Source organism: Balaenoptera acutorostrata, chromosome 2 (genome assembly GCF_949987535.1).
Source record: "Balaenoptera acutorostrata chromosome 2, mBalAcu1.1, whole genome shotgun sequence".
Classification (NCBI taxonomy): domain Eukaryota; kingdom Metazoa; phylum Chordata; class Mammalia; order Artiodactyla; family Balaenopteridae; genus Balaenoptera; species Balaenoptera acutorostrata.
The window spans coordinates 20,833,947-20,839,946 of NC_080065.1; the positions used below are offsets into that span (position 1 = coordinate 20,833,947).

The following is a 6,000-nucleotide window of genomic DNA, read 5'->3' on the forward strand; positions in this document are numbered from 1 at the left end:
TGCTTTTGAAGATTGCTGATTATGGCTGATCTTAAAGTCAGTCAATCAAATAAGAGTTCCTTTTTGTTTTGAAACATCAAAGGGCATTTAAAAAAATAAATGAAACAATTTGTTTTAGTAATCTACAGAGGCAAACTCAAAATTATGATTATCTGCATGCAATAACACTCCTCTTTAAATAGTTTTGAAGAATTTATACATTTTATAAAGAATGTGTTAAAGAGTGCAAGTTTTCTGATATTGATTTCACAAAAGGACAAGTGCTGGTAATAACAACTAACACTGAATATCTAAGTTCACGCTAAGGTATATGTAACAGGCGAAGAATATGGCTGATCGTAAACCACAACGCACGGCGTGTGCCCTTTGAGAAAGTGAACTAGTTTGGTCCGCATTTCTAGAGTTACTTGGGTAGAAAAACAAAAACAAAACCATTTTAACTTAGCCAAGGGTTTTGATGAATTTATTGTTCCTAAAATGTAGCCAGGTAAAAAGTAAATGATATACACTAAAGAAGTATGCTGTCGTGTTGACTTGTATATAAAAAGATGGCCTGTTTTTGGAGTGATGAATGAGCACTGTTGGGACAGATCAGAAAAACGTCACAGAATGCCTCAATTTCTTCCATAAATTATACTTTCTTATTCCATGACACAGCTTTCACTCTGTAAAACTTTGTCCCCAAAGGAACTTTAAATCTGTTTTGTGCCTTTTTGGCCTGACAGTACTCCTTCTCCATCACTTTTCCAAGGACCCATGGTCTTCGAGATGCACCTGAGGCCCCCTCACCTGGTTTGAGGTCCAGGGCAGGCAGCGACTCTGAGTGCAGGAAGTACAAGGTGGGACTCATGGTGAAGAGCACGTAATTGTCATGTCATTCGTCCAGGATGATGAGGACCAGATCTCCCACCTGAAAATCTCTAATAGCTATCTTTTCCGAATGCCTTGAGGATACGGAAGACATGCTCTGAGACATCAGTCTCTGATTCAACCGCTTGTTTTCTTCTTCTTTCAACTGTAGTGTTCGTTCCAACAGCATTATCCTCTGCCTTTCTTCAGAGAGCATGTGGACGTTTTCTCGGACAGACATCATGCTGGTCTCTAGCGCTGAGTCCAGCCTGCCTTCACCGAGGGCATCCGGGGCCTCCGCCGGGGGCTCGGGCGCACAGGCCCCATACAGCTCGGGTGTGGCGGCCACCCCCGGCGAGGGGACAGGCCCACCACCCCGCAGCCGGCTGACCTCCTCCTCCAGCCTCTTCTTCTCCTCCAGCAAGCACGCGCGGTCCTCGGACAGGGACTCGATCAAATCTTTGTCCCGCTCTTGCTGCTGCATCGTGCTTTTCAGCTTGTCACTGAGATCACTGATTATGTTCTCTTTTCTCATTTTCTCTCTTGTTAAAACAGTATTAAAATTGGTCTGTTGTTCAGCAATCAAAGATGTTCGCACATTCTGCATTTCTTCGTTTTTTCTTTTCTCCTGCTCTTCAAGTTGTTCTAGAAACTTAGCTTTTTCTTCCTGGAGCTTTTCTTGAAGTTCAGCGACTAGGCTTGAAGAATCTTCTTTGGTAGATTCAATGGTATGACTTTTTGCTATTTGACTCTCAAGATGTTTAATTTTTTCTAACAACTCCTTCTCAACAGCTTCTCTTTCCAAGTTCATTTCTTTACGGGCAGTCTCAATAGCTGCCTCTTTTTCACAATTAAGCCTCTGAATCAGCTGTTCTCGGTCCTGTTCGTGCCTCGTGACACATTCCTCTTTGTCTTTTTCAAGTTTCTGGATAATAGCTTCGTATTTCTCTTCTTGCTGGGTGATTTTCTCATCTTTTTGTTTCTCAAGAGCACTCAATTCTGAGTCCAGTTTACTCTGCAGTTCAGCCAATTCTTCTTTCAGGCCTTTTTCTACTTCAAATGCTTGGTGATGCAATGATGTCACTTTGTTTAATTCGGCTCTAAGCATGTCAGATTCTTCTTCATGTCTACTAATTAACTCTGAAATGCACTGATCTTTTTCAATTGTCATTAAAGTTCTTAGTTCGGCCAAGCCCACCTGATAATTTTCATTATCATCTTGAATCTTTTGGTTTAGTTTACTTATCTCTGTTCTCAAATGTTCTGTCTCTTGCTCGATGAGAGATTTTAAGGTCTCCTTCTGCTGGGCTCTGCTTTCTTCCAGCAAAATTTTTATTTCGTCCGTTTCTGCTTCCTTCAGGGCAAGTTCAACCTCTAACTTACATCTCATGTCCGACAAATCAGAAACCTTGAGTTTTAATTCCTGGAGCTGCTGTTCTTTTTCCTGGATGACTGTGGCATGAGAATCTTGCATCTGCTCGATTCTTTGTTGATTTTCCTTTTCTAATTTCTCCAAACAGACCTCGTGGGCGGTCATGACCTTCTTGAGCTCCTGAGTGTGCCTGACCTGCAGAGTGTCCTCTAAGTCCTTCAGATGGCCCTGCTCCAGGCACTGGAGCTCCGCCCTCACCAGCTGGAGCTTCTCATCGTTCTCCATGCGGAGCTTCTTTAAGTTGTCCAGCACGGTCTCTCGTGACTGCTTCAGTTCTTCAATCTCACAGTGTTGTGTGTGCATTATACTTTCCATCTCTAACAACTTCTGATCCTTTTCCTTCTGCAGGCAGATGACAGCTTCTTTCTCACGTTTAACCAAAGCAAATTTGTTACCTTTATTTTGTAAAACCTCCTCAAGGCACACCAAGTCTCCTTTCAGCTTTGTGATTTTGTTTTCATTTTCTTCACTCTCTTTTACTAGCGCCTCAAGTTTGCCCTCATATTCACTTTTTAAAGACTGTAGTTCTTTTTGGTGTCTTTCATTTAGTGTTATTTCCAAAGAGCATTTTACTTTTTCAATAATGTTTCTTATTTCTACTGCTGTACACTTTAAAGAATTTGAGAAGTCACACTGTTCCTTCTGCACAAACGTTCGGAAGTGGCAAAGGTCCTCCTTTATGGTTTGTACACTGAGGTGCAAGTCGTGGGCAGTGACACGGCACTTCTCCAACTGGACGCTGAGAGACGTGTGGTGGCCCGAGTGCTCCTGACCTCGGGCACTCGTGTCCTGCATTCGCCTGCTGTCGATGGCATTGATGACTGAGGAGTAAAGGGATTCCACCATCATCTCTGGACTCTGTGGGTCACTGACAGGATTGGGAGATGACAAGTTTTCCTCTATGACAAACTCATTCACTGCAGACATGAAATCTGACTCAGGACTTTCTGCTAATGAATCCAAGTCTAGCGAGGCCTGTTGAAGACTCTGACCTATGCTTGGGTGGGGGATAGTTTCAAAATCAAATGCATGTGCATCAATGCTATCCGGAGACAACTCCTCTAAGGGACAGACTGCAGGGCACAAGGGGCCCCGCACGGTGAGTGGAGGGGGTGTTCTGGGTGAGGTAGTAGCTGTGATTCCTGTCGTGCTTTCTATCTGGGGTGAGGAAGCCGCCTGTGGGGAGGTCTGACTCGCGGATGCCTTTTGTTCACTCAGTAGGTCTGTAATGGTCTGTGACATTTCATCCAAACTTTGTGCTGCTTTTACCAAATTATGTAGAGCAAGTACATGCTGGTGTAGAGGGTCAAAGTCACAAAGTAAGGGCACCCTGAGGAATGGCTGAACTTCGGAAGGACAAAATGATTGCAGAAACTGTAAATCTTTTAATGAAATATCTGGAAGTTCACAGTCAAACTTTCGAGGCTTCTGTGTACAAAAGGATGGGGGCCAGGAGTCCAATCCCCTAAACAGACGATTTCTTAAAAAGGACTTCCTAAATAATTTCCCAAAGGATTCCCTTTTTGACTTTTCAGCCTCATATAATCGCTTTCCATCTTTGACTAAAGCACCAGCCCACTCCCTGTAGTGTTTTATGAACATTTTTCTCCTGACAACCTCAACAGCAGCTAAGCAGTACATCTGAGGAACTGTACTCAGAGCTTCAACGATCTTGACTCTCTCTAAGAGCTCTATAACGAGGCGGAGCAAAGCCTGCAACTTCTCTCCATCCTGATCAGCATGAAGCATCACAAAGCAACACCACTTCAGTCTGACATGAAGGTTATTTGCTAGTTCTTGTTTGGCAGTGGTGCACTTCTGTTTAATATCCAACAGTTTTCTATGATTTTGCAACATAATCATCAACTGATTTGCATGACTCAGGCACAAGTCAGGTAACACAGACGCATCCTTCAAGTTTTCAGCTCTCATCTGATTAGCTAAAAATCCCTGAGCGAGTTCTTTCTGCTCGTTGACGAGTCGGCCGCAGCTGGCGATCATCTGGTCCAGGGCGTACAGCCGGTCCTCCAGCCCCTTGATGGCCTTCATGTTCTGATTATCGAGATTGGCAATAGTCTGACGGCATTCTGCTATAAAGGGTCGGATGATCCGTGGATCAAGCCTGCTCATGGAGTCAAAGCACCTCCTGACCAGGGATTCCACGTCATTAGGCCTATCCTGCACGTTGATCCAGTCTAACAAAGAAGCATTAAAAACGGGCAGGTCACCGTCTTTAGCATCTACTGCAGCTTCGTCCTGCTGGGCAGGACTTGGACAAGGTTCCCTCATTTCTTTTCCACTTTCAGCATCTGTGGTGTCTGGGGCTACATGTTCCACGGACTTGTGAAATGAGGTTAAGGAGAGTTTGTTCATTGTTGCAGGCATATCGGGAGAGAGCACCAGTTCAGTGGAGGTTTTCATCTCGGCCTTTTCTGAGCCTTCATGTTCAGGCAAGGAATCCAGGCTTCCCAAACATTCCCTGTAACTATGTCTGGTTAGGCACTCCAACAGTGGAATCTTGGCCATGACTGAAACCGCAGTTCCTAAATGAGTAAGTTTTAACTTGATGTCCTCTACGGATTGCAGATAATTCGAATAAATACTTTCAAACTTGAAAAGTAGCTTTTGGTAGGAATTTGAACAATCCTCCAGATTGGCCATGATGGCAGCCCAGCCCTGGTGCTGAAGATGTTCGTCGTGGACCAGACCTTCACAGAAAGAGCAAAGCTTCTTGGCAACTTCATACATTTCCACTGCAAGTTGTGTCCTTGAAGCAACAGTGTGAAAAACTGCAGGCATCATAAGGGACTCTTCAACTTTTATTTCCACGTCATTTTCTGTTGAAAAGGTAGTTTTAGGAATAGCAGGTAGACGTTCAGATAAGATCATTTCCTTGTTAAAAAGAAAAATTGGATTTGTGTCCGTCCCGGCGCTGTAGGTGCACACTCTCCGGTCCGCGGCCATGCACTCTCCCCCGTTGACCACCAGCACCTGGTGCTGAACAGCGATCTGGTACTTGCTGTGGACGGCGTGCTTCAGGTCTGCCACAGTTTGCACTGTAAGTTCAGTGTCAAATGTCAGGGTGGTTCCAGTGTTCACCAGAAATACATACAACTTCATGATGATTTCTCTGGATTCTGGGAGCTTATACCTCACTCTGATAACGATTACGTCAGGCACTGTGAAAAGGATTTTACCACTTTTCTTAAAAAGCAGATTAAAAGTGGCTTATGTTTGCTTTGCTTGATATTGGCAACTGAATGGCGTTACTGGTTAAACTCAGTGAACGGGCAGAGCCTCCTCCTCCTCCGGCGGCAGCAGCAGGGCCCGGGGCTCCCAGCACCATCTTCCGCCGCCGCCTCGTCCTCGGCGGCTGCTACCAACCGTCCATCGGCGCCGCCAACCGACACAACCGCCGCGGCCGGGGCCGCCGCCTCCGGGCGGCGGGGACGGGCAGGCCCCTCGGCTCTGGATCGGGGGCCGGGGGAGGGCGGGCCGCGGCCAGTCAGAGCCGAGGGGCCGGGCGACGGGGAGCCGAGGCAGCGCCGGGCTCGGCAGGGCCGCGGACACGGCCGCCGCGGGTTTCGCTTCAGTCTTCTTGTAAATTAAATATAAATAACACCGATAAGTAAATTTTCTTATATGGGTTTAATAAAAAATGGTTCTTGAAAATTAAAAAAGAGAAAAATTAAGTACATAATTACATTGGAGTCAAAGTA

General features: G+C 45.5%; 1 pseudogene; it reads right to left on the bottom strand.

Moving 5' to 3' along the window:
- Positions 1-447: 447 nt before the first annotated feature.
- Positions 448-5,674, bottom strand: LOC130707352 (RB1-inducible coiled-coil protein 1-like; annotated as a pseudogene).
- Positions 5,675-6,000: the final 326 nt, after the last annotated feature.